Source organism: Ascaphus truei, chromosome 4 (genome assembly GCF_040206685.1).
Source record: "Ascaphus truei isolate aAscTru1 chromosome 4, aAscTru1.hap1, whole genome shotgun sequence".
NCBI classification, from domain to species: Eukaryota; Metazoa; Chordata; class Amphibia; order Anura; family Ascaphidae; genus Ascaphus; species Ascaphus truei.
In genome coordinates, this window is record NC_134486.1 from 43,286,672 (window position 1) to 43,308,281 (window position 21,610).

Consider the following 21,610-nt stretch of genomic DNA (forward strand, 5'->3'; position numbering starts at 1 on the left):
CCATACTGGTTCAGGCATGAAATGAGTCACACAGATAAAGTACTGTATACAACTGTAGTAAAACACATAGAAAATATACATAACCACGGGTTACATTACTAGTGCGGGTGCACTCTCCAACCCTAGGATGGCAACATTAACCCTCTACTTTGGGTCTCTAGCTTTACAGGCAGAGTCAGCATGCGGGCTTAACCTTTACTCTTAGTGCCATGCTGCCCCTGCCATCACAGTTGGGCTTTAGTGAATTTGGATGAGGGTGGATCTTGTGTTTTTTCTCTTCAACACCACTAAATTATTTAAAAAAATGTAAGCGCTGTATATATTGAATTTACCATAACACATGGACGGGAATTAGTATTTTTGGATGGATGGATGGTGACTACCTTCTAATAATGTAATCTAATATTTAAAATTAAATAGAGAAGCAGGAGTAATTTAGCTCAGAGATAAAAATGATTACATTTAAAGTTTTGAAGTTTTGACTTGTTATGACTTATATACTGTTTACGTGGCTTGGTGGACAAGCATATCATACTTCATCCAAAATATGTAACCAAAGCCCCAATTTAATTTAAAAAAAATAATAATGTGCAGGCTTTTATGCAGAATTATATAATTAATAAGAAATGATTATGACTTATGAAATGAGCCCACATTTTGGTTTTGGGTTTGATTCTAAAACATTTTCGTTTTGGATTATGAAGTGAATGTGAATTTAATGCAAAAATAAACATAACATCAAGTAATCATCCTGGTGCTTCCTCTGTAACTATTTATGCCATTTGTGAACTATTTAGCAAAAATCCTGATGAAAATAATATAATCCAGGACTTTAAATATGGCGCAGGGAGGAGCACCGTGGTGTCCTGGAGCTCCGTGAGAGCACATGAGCCTTACCCCATTAAAATAAAAACATCAGGTTTGGAAAAAATCTGCCTTTACTGTCCTTTATCTGGACTAGTCAATAACCAGAAGCTTATGAAAAAATATTTTAACACCACAACCTCACATGTGTCGCCCAAAGCAGCCAAGAAGAGACTGCCATGGCAGGCACGAGGAAGTAGCGCACATAAAGGAGGCCATAAATGCAGAAAAACCCAGGAGGCATAAACTATATCATCAGAAGACATTGCTACTCATCTACCAGGTGATGACTCCAATCTTAAATGACAGATTTTATGTTATAAGGCAAAGCATTGAGAATATCAGAAAACCCAGCAAAAAGAGCCCATTACAACGCTACTCTCTGCAGTGGATGACCAGGAGAACAGGGTTCGGAGAAACAACCTTAAAATAGTCCGAGGATTTTGTGCTCCAATGAGGATCTGCTTACTTTTGCTTCCATGGAACTACCTAAAATTCTTGGTAGCGAGCAACAAGTTTTACCACTTAAACGGACAATCAAACAAAGCCAAGAGTAGTCATGCTAAAATTGCTCAAATTTGAAGATAAAGCACTGTTTTTGAGATTATGTTAGCAGGTGAAACCTTAACTAGGAATAATCCCTCTTCAAGGAGTACTGTATTCTACCAAAGTCTTGATAAAGAGGAAGGAATTTGCTTCAACTTGTGCTACACTTTTCTCCTCTATCCAGTGAAACTCTGAGGCCGAGGCCCCGCTGCACCAGACAGCGCGCCCGCACTGCATACATGTAGCGCGTGGAGAGGCAATTCAGCACTATCTGCGGTTCGTAGGGAGCTGGGGGGCATGGTTGAAACAGAAGGCTGCAGCGGGGGTCTACCGGGCTGCAGGAGGGTGCTGCTACCGGCTGTGTGCTGGAAGTAGCGGGAGGACCTGCCAGTTCGGGATGAACAGCGAGCCCCCACACATACCCTCTGCTGCCCCCTCTCTGCGGGGCTGGGGGTGCAGGGGGCTGCCCCGAGACACTTCTCTGCAGTGACTTCGCAGCAGAGCAGCAGGAGGAGAAGACCCCTCAACCGTGCACAGGACCCCCGCACTACCACACACATATATATACACATATACATACACACACAACACACACATTTATATATACACATCCACACATACATACACACACTTCTCCCCCCTACCTTTTGGAGATGGGGAAGCTCTGACAGCTCCAGCAAGGTAAAGCCCCCGGTGCTGATAGGCTCACCAACGCACCACGTGACACGTCACCACTCGGGATAACAATCCTCTTGCATCCCCTGCTGGCTGACGCGTCACAGCGCGTAGTGAGCCTTGCAGTGAGGAGGGACTGGGGCCGGCTCGGGAGGAAGTCAGCAGCCAGTGAGTGATGTGCACGCGGACACGCGCGCCATCGGAAGCAGCGGGAACTCAGCCTGAGTCACAATCCCTGATGGCCCACTGATCTGCTCAACCTCGAAGGAAGCAAAGGGCTTGCTGAAAAATTATAAAAAAAAACCAGGAGGCCTTGGTTATTAAAAGATTAGAAGTCAAATGAAGTGACTGAGGGACGATCTGCCTAAACTGTGATGGAGCTGAAGATCTGTGTTATCATGCTGGTTTAATAGTTTATTATGAGTTTCTTTCTTCTATTATGTTTATATATAGACCTGTTATTTGCTTACTGTTGGTTAATAAAGCCAGATAAACCAAGCTAAATTCTATTGGGGAAGGGTTGCTGTGGGTTAATGGTGGGAGACAAAATGGTTTCTATGAATTGTAAGAAGATTTTGAAACTATGGTTGTAATTCAGGAAGTCTGAACTATGTGCTTATTCTAAACAACACTATTTTACACTTGTTTTTGTTATATTTAAAGTATTTTAATGTATTTGTATATAATGTTTAAGCTTTGGCTTCAAATTACCTTTCTGTGTTTTATTGCATGTACAGTATTCCTGGGAGACCCATGACCACATGATACCAATGATCTATTTTGAGGATATATATATATATATACTGTATATATATATATATATATATATATATATATATATATATATATATATATATATATATATATATATATAAACTATAATACTGAGTTAAGTTATGGTGAGTAAAAAAAGTGACAAAAACCCTCCACAGGAAAGCAAATATGCAAATATAACTGTATGCTCATCTGCATGTCTTAGGCAAATGGTTATTGAGGCAAAAAGTGACACTGTGTGCTCATTTGCATGTCATTTCCCAGAATCCCTTGCTGCAGTGGAAGTGCTGTATGCTGGGTGATAATGGGGAAAGGCGGGGTTGCAGACCTGCCTAAGACATGCAGATGAGCATACAGTTATATTTGCATATTTGCTTTCCTGTGGAGGGTTTTTGTCACTTTTTTTACTCACCATAACTTAACTCAGTATTATGGTTTAGCCTATCCCATAGTCTCTCTTGCATTACCAGTAAAATCAACCCCACACTGATGAGACCCATCAAGGTCGAAACGGCTGTCTGTGGGTGGTTTTCTGGGTATGCACCTTAACCCTGGCTGTGCTCAAAGCTGTGACCATGCAGCAAGCTTAAGCCTATAGGGAACCATGTTAAAAATGGTTATTGAGGCAAAAAGTGACACTGTGTGCTCATTTGCATGTCATTTCCCAGAATCCCTTGCTGCAGTGGAAGTGCTGTATGCTGGGTGATAATGGGGGAAGGCGGGGTTGCAGACCTGCCCAAGACATGCAGATGAGCATACAGTTATATTTATATATATATATATATATATATATATATATATATATATATATATATATATATATATATATATATATATATATAGTGCAGAATAAATGAGTTCTTCAGTATTAGGTGATACCTTTTTTATTGTAATAACAATTTATGTCATAGGACACGCTTTCGAGAGTTATTCTCTCTTCTTCAGGTCGAGCAATACTGATATACAATGGTTTCAATGGCTAAAACAGTGTAGAGAGAAGGGAAAAAAACAGCAGATATTTACTGTTTGGATTTTTAATATCTTCCAGATTCCGCTGGAAACAGTGGATCTTTAAATAAAATACTTGACATCTTTACAACTCATCCCAATTAAAGTAATGAATTTCCTTAACTAAAAAAATTAAAAGGGTCTCATTCTGATTGGGCTGATTATATTTACTTTTTAAGTGAAGCTGAATGCAGTTGAAAACACATTGTCTAACCTCTCCATAGTCCATTTGCTGTAAATGCATTTATGTCAATGGGAGGGACTAGCAGGGACTAGCTCTGCTGTTTTACAACTGTTTTTGTTTAAGCTTGAATTCCCAACGACTTATTTATATGTAAGCAATGACAGCTGTAATCATGTTTTAAATCTTGCTTTGTATCCTTAGTTATAATGTTGTTCAATTAATATTCAGAATAATGGAAGTCACGCGCCCCCTTTGAAAAAGACTTGAACGCAGGCCAAAGCTTTGGGAAGCTGATTCTCAAGAGGATTAATCAGCATTTAAAACTTGCATTAATAAAAATCTGATCTTCTACTGTGTGGCGTACAGTCCATAATACTTTTGGTTTTTAAGCATTTTATTTTAATAGTGTTGTATCCTTTTGTCCTGAATTTTAAAGGGATTGCAAAATCTAACTCCTTCAAATCAATCCTGCTTTGATGGAATGGAAAGGTTACAAAAGACATCCCTTTTTTGCTCACAGTATTTCTGAAGACGTAGCAATTGGGGACATAGGAATGTATTTCTAATGTACCAGCTTCTACTGGAAAGGCATGCAGCACATTACGCACCATTTATTGTCATACCTGTAGAGGTACATCAATAAAGACTATTGTTTTCATTTACAATATTTCAGTTGATTTTGCAGGATAGAATTAAATGAAAATTAGTTTTAAAATCATTGTTTTAATGTCATTGCTGTGAGTCCCTTTTGTCTTCAGAGAGAGACGTGGAATGCAGATGTCATTTAAATATATATATATTTTTTTACACGTTAACAGTTTGTTTTATGGCTATAGAAATAAATGAGATTACTAAAAAGTGTTTGGGTCTTTACTCATTGTAATAAATGGCAGTAGGTTGTGCATTCTAACTATGAACCATCTGTTCTTGCATTGCAACAGGCCTGCTTTGGTGCTTCAGGGTGGAAGGATTTTCAAATGCTGTCATGGTCATTAAAGGTATACTTGACATAAAACTATAGTATAGTGACAATATTAAGTGAGGAACTGAATAATTGGCACTGCAAGAAATATAGGTTTATTGAGCTATGGCGAGTTCTAACTTTGGACAGTAAAATGTACTTTTAACATATGTTTAAGGTTGGCACTGTGCAACTTTCCATGTTACTACCGTTTTTAAATTAATACCTTTTTTATTTGGACAAACAATTGATATTATAAGATGAGGTATAAGGTATCACCTAATACTGAAGTACTCATTTATTCTGCACTATCCAACTGGACTAACACGGCTATTTCTATTTAATTCTATTTCTATTTAATTCATTAAAAAAAATGTAAGCATTTAAAAATGTGTTTGGTTGTTTAAAACAATTTATTTTATATTTTTTGGTGTCTGGTTGTTTCAAACAAAGGATTAAGGGGCCTATTCAGTTAGTTCGATGACTTTGCTGCTATCTCAAATGGTTTTGGCATGTTTCTGCCAAATGGTTTGTCATTTGTGTTATGACGGTATTCAGAAAGAATCTGAAACCATCTCAAACCTAAACAACACAACAATTAAATAAAACTAGCACCTAAACAACACAACAATTAAATAAACCAAGCACCTAAACAAACAAAAAATCAATAAAAACAAGCCCTAAAAATACATAACAATTAACTGAAAAAAAGAAACAAAAATACAAAACATAACAATTAAAAACAAGCATTTGCCAAAAAATGCATTGCCTGTCACTGTATTTATCTATAGCCCAAAATGGGCATAAATAAATACATTGGCAGTCAATGGGCAAGCTAAAAACAAAAAAATAAGCATCAAAACAACACAATTATAAATAACATGCTTAAAAATACAGGATTAGAAAAAAAACGCACAAAAAAACAATTAGAAAAAACAAGAATACAAAAAACAGAATTAAAAAAACAAGAATCCAAAAATATGCAATGAAAAAAAAAATACAATAAATGTTTTTCGTACTTTTGACGTCTTCACCATCCGATTCCGAGTCCATCAGCAAAGCAGGAACCTATTGACACTCAACGCAATGATCCTCAACAGCTAGTAAGTCCATCTTCTTCTTTATCTTCTTCTTTATCTTTATCTTATTCTTTATACTTTCTTCATCTGTATCTTCATCTGTCCTTTGTAATCCACTGCAATCCATAGGGTGGATGTTGTCCCGTCGGCTTCTTAAACTAAAATGAGATGGGGTTCCCTTTTTGTTGTTGTAAAGCTGTGATGTCATCTTCTAGGGAGGTACATCACATTCTTAAAACAAAATGGCGGCCATCTAATGGTACTACAACCAATCGGATTGTGAGTGTACCACGTGGTATATCTCACAATCCAATTGGTTCCAGTACCATGTGATGACAGCCATTTTTTTTAAAGGATGTGACAGACAGTGAGCCTGGAAACTCACTTACATTCATATGTTAGAGCTATGTGCCATGTGTCTGTGTCATGGGTCTTCTATGTCTCCGCTGAGCCATTTTTATTTTTGACCCACATTATCTGCGGTTTCTTTCCTCCTTTACATTTTATGACTGTTTCGGTACACCAAATGTTAATGGCCCTTTGGTAAAGGTGTCACTTTATTAATCTATTGAATAAATACAATAAATATTCAAGAAAAGAAAAGGTTCCCTTTTATTTATTCTTAACATAATGTTAACGATTAGTTAATACAACTGGCTTCCTTAAATATTATCATCCTTCATTTGAAAATTTAACTTTTTTGTTGAAGATTAAAAACTATCAAAGAGAAGAAATACTGAAGCCCAGGTAGTGTAGAAATTATTTGTCTCTCTTCGATTTAGAAATTTAGTGAAGAATTGTCAAAATGGCGCCATTAAGGGTAAAAAAAATCGGACGAAGACATTTGGGAACAGCTGGGAAGAAAAGTGGGCGCTCCAGGGTAGGGTCTATAAAAAGTGAGTAGAATTGTTCTGATTTTGTTTATGTTTAATTAAGTAGAAATAGCCATGTTAGTCCAGTTGCAATAGTGCAGTGTAAATGAGTACTTCAGTATTAGATTAGATGGACTAACAATAGATATTATAAGACAAGCTTTCGAAAGTTCTCTCTTCCTCAGGTCAAGCAGTATTGCTTGACCTGAGGAAGAGAGAGAACACTCGAAATCTAATACTGAAGTACTCATTAATTTTCAACAAAGCTTTGGCAGCTAATAAATATGAGGTAGAATAAACTACTATAGCGTAAAAATCTGCACTAAATGTAAGAATCTAGTATCAAACACAAAAGTCGGGTATACTTATGGCACCTTAAGTATAAGATCACAAACCTTCTTTCTTCCCTGAAGTAGTCAGACTTTCTGAAGTACTTGAATTACATCTTTTAATGCACATGGTGAACTGGGTTATTCTTTTTTTCCTTTTTTACACAAGGCTGTTAAAAACAAGTAAATCAACTCTTCTGGTTGCATATTTAATTCTAATTTGATTTAACTTTTATCTTAGAAATAGAATATATGTCCGCGGGTACACTTTTCTAGCTGCTAAGTGGTTAATAAAGGCTAATAGTCATTTTCTGGTACAACTGAATATTCTAATTTTTTAATGGAGAAAATGGATTCTTAAATTAAATATGCACAATAAGTAATACCAATAATAAGAATAAAGTAGAATATGTGAGAATGAATGCAGGGCTGTAAGCAAAAGGCATTTGATTTGCTGGGTATAAAAGCAGTTGGGGATCTGTACAAATCAGTGCAAAAAAAAAAAAAGAAGCCACATAATGTTCATAAATTGTCCATAATTGTATGGATTTTAAATATAAAAGTTGGCAGTGGAAAAAGCTAAAAGCCATTAGGAGAGACACTATTGTGCAATACATCAGTAGCAGCAATTCAACATCTTGTATTAAAAAAAAACCAACCAACTAAAGATTTTTTTTTTCTTTCTAAAAATGTGATAACTATATTTAAGAGTCTGGTCTCGATGTTTACAACAATGCACACATTGTGCAGAATGACATGGCCTAATGCATATGTGAATCATATCTGAAAAGAGACACTAATTACCATGAGTAGTTGTCATCCCTGAAGGTCGTTTATTTTGCAGCTGAACATAACTAAAGTAGTCACCTTTAGTAACAGCCATTAGATTAGGTGTCTTAGGTCTCGTCTTATCCGACATTAGGTCACAGATTTCTTTGAATTTTTCAATAACAAGAAAACTTTGCAAATACTATCTAATCAGGATATATTTGTTATGCATGTTAGGTACATGTTTTCAAGGGTATTTTGTAGTTGATGGGAATATTTCTGTGTTTTTATGACCTATCAATCCCATTTTATATCCTCAATGAAGATCATTTATCAGGTAATATATGTGTTTCTTTGTATGTGTTGTTTCTTCTATGTGTAGCCCTGGGTAGTTTTGGGGCTATAGTTCTTTCTCCTCCTGTGCAATAATCCCTGGTAAGGGCAGGTTTGCCACGAGTAATCATTGGTTCTCCCCACTCACTGCAGATCAATGAATCAGAGAAGGCAGTGCAGTCAGGCCTGTGTCCAACAAGGGACAGGGGCGGGCTCTTGCTGGATCTGTTTTAGTGAACTGCATTTCCTGTTGTTAGTCAGTTGCTCCTACCTTGAGAGGAGCTCAGTCACCAAACACAGTTGTGTAGGGCTCTGCCAATCGGTGGGCCCTCCCTTAGGGGAGAGGCGGATAGACTGTTCCCACTACTCTGATAGGGGATAGTGGAAGAGCTAGGTCTGCTTCCAGGGCCCTGACTGGGAGTGTATGGCCAGGTCTATCCTGCAGGAGAACTCCTGTGTTCCTGTACTACTGTGTATGCTGCTCCAGTGTATGCTGCTCCAGTGTATGCTGTTGGTGCAATAAAGTGTTTCTGATTTATAAAGAAGTGGTTGTGAGACTGGAATCTCTCATCCCTGAGTGGAACGTTCTATTCCAGGGATTCCACCCCATATCCTGGGGGCCTGCAATAGATGGAGGCGCTGTCACTGTGAGTACGCACGGGTATGTCCCCAGAAGCCTGTCCTGACCTTCCCCATAATACCATCAAGCGGGAGACTCAGGAGTCTTGTAAGCCAGCAGGTGCACCACACTATTATGCCTTGTAACCAGAGTCAGTTGCCCCATGCTAGGGCCAACATGAGATTGGGCCATGGAAACTCTGTTACATATGGATGAACAAAGGTTTTGTTACAGGTTACACGTTACCGCACCTGGACTGGTGTTAACTTCCATTGTATAGGCATTTACGCCATTTCGAGAGTATTGCTCCCCTTTGCAGCCCTTAAGGATCAAACTTGGCCAAGCTAAATTAACATTGCATGGAATACTGTAAGTGAGGCTGTATAAAGAGGCAATGTCACATAGCCTCACAGACAGGGCCCTCGTTACATTTTGTATCTGTTCGTGCTTGTTTGTCTATATTTGGTACGTCATTCTGTTTATAATTTTTATCATTCGGCCCCCCCATTGTACCGCTCTGCGGAATATTTTGGAGCTTAATTAACGATAATAATATCAATAATAACCAGCTATTTGTAAATAATGTAAATCTAGGTGATATCCCTAAGCAAATGTAACCACGCTACTAGACTGACCTCCTTTCATTTTGTTTAAATTAGTACAAATTGAATTTCTTAGGGTCATCGGAATGGGAAGGGTTAGTCACTGTGACGTCTCTGGGGGTGCCGCGTCCAAGCTTGACCTGTCCAACAGCCGCAAAGACAAGGGAGCTCTTTTGGATTGAGACAGGGAAGAAATCCTCCCCCCCTTGCCCCTCGCGCAGAAAGTGGCAGGGTTCCAATCGGTGGTATGCACCTTAACCCTGGCTGTGCTCAAAGCTGTGACCATGCAGCAAGCTTAAGCCTATAGGGAACCATGTTAAAAATGGTTATTGAGGCAAAAAGTGACACTGTGTGCTCATTTGCATGTCATTTCCCAGAATCCCTTGCTGCAGTGGAAGTGCTGTATGCTGGGTGATAATGGGGGAAGGCGGGGTTGCAGACCTGCCTAAGACATGCAGATGAGCATACAGTTATATTTGCATATATATATATATATATCTGATGAAGTCTCGCTTGAGATGAAACGCGTAGAGATTGCTGTGGAGCCTACTGTCCAGGTTATATATTTTATTTGCACTCATCTACATTATTGCACTCCTGCTGCTTTGCTAGCATTTTGCTACCAGCCATTCAGACATTCAAGTTCCTGTTTACACTGTGAACTCTCCCCGGCTGAAACCTCGCTGACATCATCGAGTTCACGCGAGACTCTATTCAGTGTATGCTCTGTGTAGCACCGGAGAGAGGGGAAGGCGGCGTCCCTCGTGGCTTTCGGTCCCTGCCAGGACCTAGTGGGGCTATTGTGACAAGACACACCGCGGACATCACACCGAAGTCCTCCTCCTTGGGTTCCTGCGTCTGAACGGGCTGAGTTGTACTCAAAAACGCATTTTTTTCAGCTTTGTTTGTGAGTGTGCATTTTTATCCCTTACTCCATAAATTTATTGTTATACAATTTTACGCTATGAGTGCGCCTGTTTTTTCTGTGTTTTTGTATATATATATATATATATATATATATATATATATAGACACACAAAAAAGACTAACAAGATCCATTATAACAGCACTCAAAATATGCCTAAAGTAAGATATGAGAATCAAACACAAAAAAATGGGAACCAAAGTCAAATGGAAGAAATTACTATGATTTTAATACAATAGCAGTAGAACACACTAACATTTACAAACATACAAACACTGATGGCGGCCTGAAATATGCTAGAAAATATAAAGAAAGCATAACAAAAGAAAAAAACAATCTACGGACTAAATGCACTACAGTATACTGAAAGGAACTAATAACTAGCAATCCATATATGAGTAGTAATACAAAACAGTTGAAAGTGCAAAAACATCCACACCAAACCATAGCTGCATGAAAAGAGAAAATAAGATCTCTATAAATTATAACAAAATGAAATCAAGCAACTAAGGAGAAATAAATAAATTGAAATAAACTTATGAGTGCTAGAAAAACAGCACACATAAAAAATAACAACCAAGGGGGAGTAACAGGGGAGGAAAAAAGGAAAATATAACACTCTAACCCTGTATGAAATAGTCAAAAAATTAAAACACTAAAGCATGCTGAGGTGTCAACAAACACTATGGCAAGGAGCAATAAGGGAGACAGATATGAGTAAGTCTACTACCCAGCTCGGCATCTATGTTGGTACTAAAAAGCATATGAAAAAGCCTGTGCTGTTGAAAAGTCTTGGTAATTGACAAAAGAATACTCAGCTGTAGACATCCATGTTTCAGTCCTTATAGAGCCCAGGGGAGGAGTAATTCCATCTAGAGTCTCAATGAGAAGTCAAATGTCCAGGAAATACACCCCAAAAATAATCAATAGCAACATAAGTAAGGGGGGGGGGGGTCCTGCCATCAGGGACACTCGACTCGTGTTTCACCCTTAAGGTGGGCTTCATCCCGGAGTGATATATATATATATATATATATATATATATATATATATATATATATATATATATATATATACTGGACACCTAACAAGCTCCTATTGAGCTTATTAGGTGTCCAGTATATATAGTGCCGAATAAATGAGTTCATTAGTATTAGGTGATAACTTTTTTATTTGGACTAACAATTGATATCATAGGACAAGCTTTCGAGAGTTTTCTTCTCTTCCTCAGGTCAGCAATACTGATTAACAAATAATTCTATGACTTAAACAGAGATTGGAAAAGGCAAAAAAAAACCATTGCATGTTAAATGTTAAAGTTCATGAGAGTACAATTAGAAAAAGACTGAACAAGTATGGTTTGTTTGGAAGGGTTGCCAGGAGAATGCCTCTTCTCTTTAAAAAGAACATGGCGGCACGGCTTAGATTTGCAAAGTTGCATTTGAACAAACCACAAGACTTCTGGAACAATGTCCTTTGGACAGACGAGACCCAAGTGGTGATGTTTGTCCATAATGCACAGCGCCACGTTTGGCGAAAACAAAACACAGCATATCAGCCGTAACACCTCATACCAACTGTCAAGCACGGTGGTGGAGGGGTGATGATTTGGGCTTGTTTTTGCAGCCACAGTACTGGGAACCTTGCAGTCATTGAGTCGACCATGAACTCCTCTGTATACCAAAGTATTCTAGAGTCAAATGTGAGGCCATCTGTCCGACAGCTAAAGCTTGGCCGAAATTGGGTCATGCAACAGGACACCAGCAAATTTATAACACAATGGCTGAAAAAGAAAAGAATCAAGGTGTTGCAATGGCCTAGTCAAAGTCCAGACCTCAACCCGATTGAAATGTAGTGGCTGAACCTTAAGAGAGCTGTGCATAAAAAAATGCCCACAAACCTCAATGAACTGAAGCAACGTTGTAAAGAAGAGTGGGCCAAAATTACTCCACAACGATGTTAGAGACTGATAAAGTCATACATAAAACAATTACTTCAAATTATTGCTGCTAAAGGTGGTTCTACAAGCTATTGAATCATACGGTGTACTTAGTTTTTCACATATGGCTTTTCCATTTTGACTTTATTTATCTTCAATAAATCATGACACAGTGTAATATGTCATGCGTTGTTGTTCATCTGAGGTTGTATTTACCTAATTTTAAGACCTGCTAAAGAACAGATGATTGTTATTATGTCCTGATATGTAAAACCATGGAATTCAAAGAGGGTGTACTTTCTTTTTCACATGACATATGTATATATATATATATACAGTGTTCGACAAATCACCCAAAAATCTACTCGCCCAACCAAAAAATCTACTCGCCTCCTAGTCCCGCCCCCAACCCCAACCCCGCCCCCAACCCCACCCCCAACCCCGCTTTAAAATAAAATATATAAATAAAATACATGTAATAGATTCCTAGTCAGAACAACATTCGTTTTTGACATAAATGTATTTATTGTATTACATTATACTACAACTAGTCCTTGTTACGTGTGTGTGTGTGTGTGTGTGTGTGTGTGTGTGTGTGTGTGTGTGTGTGTGTGTGTGTGTGTGTGTGTGTGTGTGTGTGTGTGTGTGTGTGTAAATGTCAGATCTAGAAATAAAAGCCAGATGTGAATGACTAGTTTCCTGAACCCCTTAACCAGTGTCTGGACGTCCCCGCTTCACAATATCTAAAGCAGCAATCCCACCTGGGATCTTACCTGATCCGCAGTCCCTCAATGTCCAGGTACCTCGTTCCGGCAATGTTATAAGTTGGAGGGGAGGTGTTTTCTACCTGTCTTCTGGGTTAGGGGGGATTCCGATGTCTTCCGTGTGGTCCGAGTTAGATCTGGAAGAAAGCAGTATACTGTAGGTTATTTTGGTGTAGTATAGGACAGTTAAGATATATAGGGTAAATAAGATATCCAGATACAGAGAGGGGAGAGAGAGAGGAGGGGAGGGAGAGACAGAAGGATGGAGAGACAGAGGAGACCAGAGAGACAGAGAGAGGGGAGGAGAGACCAGAGAGGGGGAGACCAGAGAGAGGGGAGAGAGAGACCAGAGAGAGGGGAGACCAGAGACCAGAGAGGGGGGAGACCAGAGAGGGGGGAGAGAGAGAGACAAGAGAGGGGGGAGACCAGAGAGAGGGGAGAGAGAGACCAGAGAGGGGGGAGACAGAGAGAGGGGAGAGAGACCAGAGAGGGGGGAGACCAGAGAGAGGGGAGAGAGAGACCAGAGAGGGGGGAGAACAGAGAGAGGGGATAGAGAGACCAGAGAGGGGGGAGACCAGAGAGAGGGGAGAGAGAGACCAGAGAGGGGGAGACCAGAGAGAGAGGAGAGAGAGAGAGACCAGAGTGGGGGGAGACCAGAGAGGGGGGAGAGAGAGACCAGAGAGGGTAGACCAGAGAGAGAAGAGAGGGGAGAGGAGAGAGGAGAGAGGAGAGGGGGAGATCAGAGAGAGGAGAGAGGGGAGACCAGAGAGAGGAGAGGGGAGACCAGAGAGAGGAGAGAGGGGAGACCAGAGAGAGGGGAGAGAGAGACCAGAGAGGGGGAGACCAGAGAGAGGGGAGACCAGAGAGAGAGACCAGAGAGGGGGAGACAGAGAGGGGGGAGAGAGAGACCAGAGAGGGGAGACCAGGGGGAGAAGAGAGGGGAGAGGAGAGAGGAGAGAGGAGAGAGGGGAGATCAGAGAGAGGAGAGAGGGGAGACCAGAAAGAGGAGAGGGGAGACCAGAGAGTGGAGAGAGGGGAGACCAGAGAGAGGGGATACCAGGGAGAGGGGATACCAGAGAGAGGGGAGACCAGAGAGAGGGGGTGACTGACTGACTGGGGGGAGGTGACTGACTGACTGGGGCAGGGGTGACTGACTTGGGCAGGGGGGATGACTGATTGGGGGGGTACCTCTGGTGTCACACACATACTCCCATCCACACATACACATTCTCCCATATATATACACACACACACACACACACACACACACACACACACACACACACACACACACACACACACACACACACACACACACACACACACACACACACACACACACACACAGACACACACACACACACACACACACACACACACACACACACACACACACACACACTCCCATATACACACACACACACACTCCCATACACACACACACACACACACACACACACACACACACTCCCATATATACACACACACACACTCTCCCATATACACACACACACTCTCCCATATACAAACACACACACAGCTCCAATATACACACACACACACGCTCCCACATATACACACACACACACTCTCTCTCTCTACACACCTTTTGGAAAGGCCGCGACCAGCACACCACGCTCCCCCCCCCGCCCATCTCCTGCTCCGTTGGGACCTGAGGGGGCATCCCCGCTCCCATCTCCCGCCGCGCTCTATGACGCGGGACCGGGGGGAAGCGGAGACATGATGGGCATCCCCGCTCCCATCTCCCACCGCGCTCTATGACGCGGAACCGAGGGGAAGTGGGGACATGAGGGGCATCCCCGCTCCCATCTCCCGCCGCATGTTTCTGACACGTGACCGGGGAAGCGGGGACATGAGGGGCATCCCCACTCCCATCTCCCGCCGCACTCTATGACACGGGACCGGGGGGAAGCGGGGACATGAGGGGCATCCCCGCTCCCATTTCTATAACTGCGGGCAGCAGAAGCGCCGGGGAGGGGAGGTGGGGGTGAACGCATAGATGGTACTTACTATGTCCTCCATGGGAAAAGAATAGCTGCTCGTTAGGGGCGGGCTCATATAGAGGCTGGCCGCGCGCCCACAAAGCCTGGGAGAGCGCGCCAATCAGCTGTCAGGTAGGGGGAGTTTTTTTTTTTCAGCGCGAGCAGGGAAAATTCAGCGCGAGCAGGGAAATTTAAAAAAACAAACACGTGTGCTGCTTGGGCCAATATTTACTCGCCTGGAGGTTAAATCCTCTCGCCCCGGGCGTGTAAATGTATATGATTGTCGAACACTGTATATATATATATATATATATATATATATATATATATATATATTTTATACACAATAAAGAATATTACTTGGGAGCACATTCACATCTTAGACAGGTCTGCAACCCTGCCTTTCACTATTATTACCTAGCATACAGTGCTTCCACTGCTGCAAGGGATTCTGGGAAATGACATGCACATGAGCACACGTGTCACCTTTTGTCTGAAATCCATTTTTTGTCGCCTTTTTCACCTACCATAACTTAAAATGTGTATATATATATATATACACATATATACTGTATATATACAGGGCTCGACAAATTAGGAAAAAAGCCACTCGCCCGAAACAAAAGGCACTCGTCCCATCCCCTCCAAAATTGTCTAACTGTAATCCTCCTCCCTCTCTGACACCCCTCACCTTACATGCTGTCGCGTGTTTCTGGCGGCGGGGAGCTGCGGCATGGTGCGGCGTCTCCCAGCATTTTCCTGCATCTCTCTGCCCAACTTCAGTGTCACCCTCTGCATCTCTCGTAAAAATGGCTGCACAGCGTCAAATGACGCCACGTTGCCATGGCAATGGGACACCACATCTCGTTGTCATGGCAACGCGGCATCATTTGACGCCGCACGGCCATTTTAACAGGATATACAGGGGGAGACACTGAAGTTGGACAGAGAGATGCAGGAAAATGCCGGGAGACGCCGCACCACGCTGCAGCTCCCTGCCGCCGGTAACACTCAACAGCGGGCGAAATGCAATCAAGGGGGCGAGTGCATTTTTTGAGCCCTGTATATATATCTTCCAGATAAATGAGGCACAACCGTCATGTCAGATGTAGCATTCAAATGAAGAGGCAAAAAAAAAAGATGTGACCATTAATTAAGTATTTAACGATTTACTGTGATCTTTTACTGCTGCCACAGGGCAACGCTGTAGACACGTCTCTAAGCAAACCCCTTTTTATTTTGCTAAATAGCATGATGTTGCTAGGAGCGTTACGTGACGCTGAGCACGCCAACGCAAAAGTCAACAAGTTTAGATTCAGCTTCACCAATGCCAATCGGCGCTTGTACAAGGTACTGTACTCTAGGGTATTTTCTCTTTAGAAAATAGCCCCTTTTGGATTTCAAATCATATTTGGGATAATGCCAATCGCTAAAATCGGTTTCAAATGACCAAAGCAGACACAACACACAACACAACGTAATTTTGTAATATCATTCCAGCAGACACACGAACATTGACAATTTTTTTAGAATGTCACTCTAGTCTCAGCAATAAGATATGACATTTCCCAGAGGGATTGTGATCAATGTGAAATATATAAGATGATACTGAAACATCTTTTTGACAAGTATTTTTAACCACGAGATCAAGAAAACTTTAAATGCAGTTGAACCTGCAACTTAAAACCAACATGCATTTAAAGTCAAAATAAAACTTTGGTAATGCTGCTTTTAAATGTGCATCACCTAGTAATTGCCTTGTCACAACTGTTTATATGAGTCAAATAAATAAAATATTCAGAAGTAATACCAATGCAATATTTTACATGATTTCCTACATTATCTGTAACCAGAGGAATTATATGTCAGGTACCATTTGTATCGCAATTTCTTTCTTTAACCATTTTAACCCAAGTGCAATTTCATGCACACCCATCTAATTTATGTTTTTATTAATATTGATATCGGCCTAAAACATGCACATTTTTTTGGATACTTGGCTTCACGAGTCTTTCTTTTGCTTTGTTTAACTTTTCAGTTTCAGATTGAATAATGTTTATTGAATATGTTAGACATGGCTACCTTTCTATAAACCTGTGTTGCTTTTGCTGTGGCTTTATTTAGCTGCCAGCATGGTTTACATATACATGTGGCAAAGCACAGTGATCGTCTTTAAGAAAAATTGTAAAGGGAGAGGTCCCTAGATGCCCTGATTGGGAGCAGATGTCTGAATGAGAGCTCTGCTAATGCCACACTTGGATTTCCGTTCCTCATCCTCTGCAAATGCTACATTTACAGTCACTTAGCACCCAATGAACCTCTCTCGGTTTCCTTTAGAACTTAATATGGCGTTTTAAGGGGGAGAACGAGGAAACTTGCGGATTTGTAGGATACCACGACAGATTCATAATCTGCCCTGATGCCATCATCCCTAACCACGTGATAATCAAAGCAGATAAACCCACAACTAAACTGCAAAGATTTTGTAAAGCTAGTCATCGATATTTAGCAGCTTAGTCTTCTGAACTACCAGGCTCAGTTATTCACATAGAAGCTTGAGTGTTGAGGAAAGCTGTGGAAATAATTACAGACTATTTGAAATACAGTATACAGAATAGTATTGGAGCTAAAGCAAGTATGGAAATAATCACTCTCTGAAGTCTAAGGTTTAGAGACTGCATATTATCAGAAAATCAATACATATTATGGCATGTAAAATGTGCATAATATATAATCATAAAGCCAAATGGGAAACTATGGTAATCGTGTAGCACAGATTCGCTGGCTCAATGTACAGGGCCACATTTATCAAAGAAAAATCTATCTAGGAGTTTGCTTTCCTTTTATATATCTGGTGCTGTTGTTGCAGTATTTTCACACAAGGGAAACTTTGATACATAACCCTGCAAATCTTTGATATTAATGTACTGTATTCAAGATTAAATTGACTTGATTAAGTCTGCAAAACCAGAGTGAAAGAATTGCACCCGATTAAACAAAAAGGGAAACTGCAGGGGAATTATTTATCCAAATCCCCTGGCAGCAAAACTGGTGCAAAAATATTTGATTTGTTAAACAATAGAAATATTTTTCTTTAATATATCTGGTGCGGTTTATTTTTCCCAGTTTGGCAGCCTTTGATAAATGACACACCAATTGCTCTTCATAATGTTACCCTCCCTGCCCGGCTCCATAGGGAGTTTTCATCGCATAGGCTATATACAGGTAAACCCCGTTATAGCGCGACCCGTTATAACGTGAATCGGTTATAACGCGGTTTTCCCGTGGCTCCCGTTTTAAACTGCACACACTCTCACTGCACACACTGCTCACTGCACACACTGCACACTGCATACACTGCTCACTGCATACACTGCTCACTGCACACACTGCTCACTGCACACACTGCTCACTGCACACACTGCTCACTGCACACACTGCTCACTGCACACACTGCTCACTGCACACACTGCTCACTGCACACACCTCACTGCACACTGCACACACTCTCACTGCACACACTGCACACATTGCACACAGCACACACTGCTCACTGCACACACTCCTCACTGCACACACTTCTCACTGCACACACCGCTCACTGCACACACTGCACACACTGCTCACTGCACACACTGCTCACTGCACACACTGCTCACTGCACACACTGCTCACAGCACACACTGCTCACAGCACACACTGCTCACACTGCTCACTGCACACACTCTCACTGCACACACTGCTCACACTGCACACTGCACACACTGCTCACTGCACACACTGCTCACAGCACACACTCTCACTGCACACATTGCAGACACTGCTCACTGCACACGCTGCTCACTGCACACGCTGCTCACAGCACACACTCTCATTGCACACACTGCTCACACTGCTCACTGCACACACTGCTCACTGCACACACTCTACACTGCACACTGCTCACAGCACACTGCACAAACTCCCAGCACTCACTCTCACTGCACCACTGCACCACTGCACCACTGCACCACTGCACCACTGCACACACTCTACACTGCACACACTCTACACTGCACACACTGCACACATTGCACACAGCACACACTGCTCACTGCACACACTCTACACTGCACACACTGCACACACTCTACACTGCACACTGCACACTTCTCACAGCACACTGCTCACAGCACACTTCACACACTCCCAGCACTCACTGCACACACTCTACACTGCACACACTGCTCACACGCTACACTGCACACACTGCACACACTCTACACTGCACACACTGCACACACTCTACACTGCACACTACTCACAGCACACTGCTCACAGCACACTGCTCACAGCACACTGCACATACTCCCAGCACTCACTGCACACACTCTACACTGCACACACTGCACACACTCTACACTGCACACTGCTCACAGCACACTGCACACACTCCCAGCACTCCCTCTCACTGCACCACTGCACACACTCTCACTGAACACACTCTCACAGCACACACTCTCACACAGCACACAGTTCACACAGCACTCAGCTCACACAGCACTCAGCTCTCACAGCACACAGCTCTCACAACACACTCTCACAGAACACTACACCACACCTCCCACTCCCCCTCCCTACCTTTGGTGTCAGCTGCTGAGATCGGAGCGGAGCTGGCATCAGGAGGAGGGGGGGGTGTCGGGAGAGGGGAGTTGTCGGGAGGAGGGGGGTGTCGGGAGGAGGGGGGGTGTTGGGAGGAGGGGGGTTGTCGGGATGAGGGGGGGGTGTCGGGAGGTGTCGGGAGGAGGGGGGGGGGGTGTCGGGAGGAGGGGGGTGTCGGGAGGAGGGGGGGGTGTCGGGAGGAGGTGGGGTGAGTGAGGAGCAGGCTGTGACTCGGAGGGCCACGTGGGCTATGCCGCGGAGGGCCGGTAGGTGTGGGGGCTTCCACATGGCTGAGGACGTGACCCAGCTCCTCTGACACACATGACTGACCCTGTAGCAGCGTCACGTTTTTCTTCTATTCAATTCAATTCTTTATTGGTCACGGACAAAATAGACATTAAAGGAGATTATTATAGACTGGATACACGTTTGTGGGCCGGTAGGTGTGGGGGCCTGGGGGGGAGGAAATGGATGCCGTGGTGGGAGGTAAGAAGCAGGTTGCCCAGCCGTTGCTAGGGGATGTGTAGGGCTTCCGGCCACCTCTTCCTTCCTTCCCTCCTCACTCCCGATCAGGCGCGGCGGCCATTTTTTAAAAAAATTAGCGCGACCCCGTTACTAACGCGGTGGATCGGGGTTGACCCCGAGGACCGCACTATAACGGGGTTTACCTGTATTTGGATTCTTCAATGTATTACCTTATCAGGGTGCTGGGTCCATGCAACTGGGTGATGATAGAGAAAAGATGGGCACCAGGAACGTTATAGTTATGAACAAGATGGTCTTTATTTACATTGTAAAGTAGTACAATTTCTTCCCCAGATGCATTACTGCATTCCTGAAGAGGTATGTTCCTTGAAGAGTTGAAGTGTTGACTTAGACAGACACGTTATATTCTTTTCTCTTGTTACTTATCCTCATGATACTTTCTGGGTCCCTGCTTGGGCTACCCTTTTATCTCTTTGGTCAACCATACCTTAGTTCTTTAACTTACTCTGACCATCCATCAAGTAGGGCTTTAGTGCTAGAATGGCAGAGGGGGGTCACTTTATTTTGGGCCCCACTTTATACTCCCCTGGAATGCTCACAGCATGAGGCTGTCCATGGACACATCACTATTATTGTCCTCTCTTTGCTAAGGAGATCTGGATCTTTGCTTCTCTGCCCTGCCCATCTCATATGCATGCTTCAGTGTTGGGGTTTCAGAGCTAAATACTTTTAAGGATGCTCCACCCATTATTCCCTGGGGATGCTCACCACGGAAGCAAAAGAGTTCCATATTACTGCTTCTGCATGCCAGTCCCAGGGCTATTATCTGGTTAACCCCTAGGGAACACAGGCCTTCCCTCTGGGAGCCTATACTGCCCTGCTTCTCTTTTTCTAAAGAGCCTAATTTTAGAGGGCATTTCCCTATCTGTAAAATAAAGGAGGGTGATGCCTACTCTATAATACTTATTTACATTTCTATATACAGGTTGGACCCTTCCACTGTCTCTCCTCCTGGGGTGTGGGGGTGGAGTTTTTCTCCCCTACTATTTATAACCTCTCCCACTCTGTCTCTAGGCAGAAAAAGGGTGGATCTAGGCTTCTTCTGCGTCACCCTAGACCAGGTGATCCATCCAGCATATTCCAGAAGCAGGGTGTGGACAGGCTCCTGCCTGGTCACTGTGCAACATACTATCTAATGGCAGGTGTTCAATATCTAACTCCTTCAAACCCTTTGACCC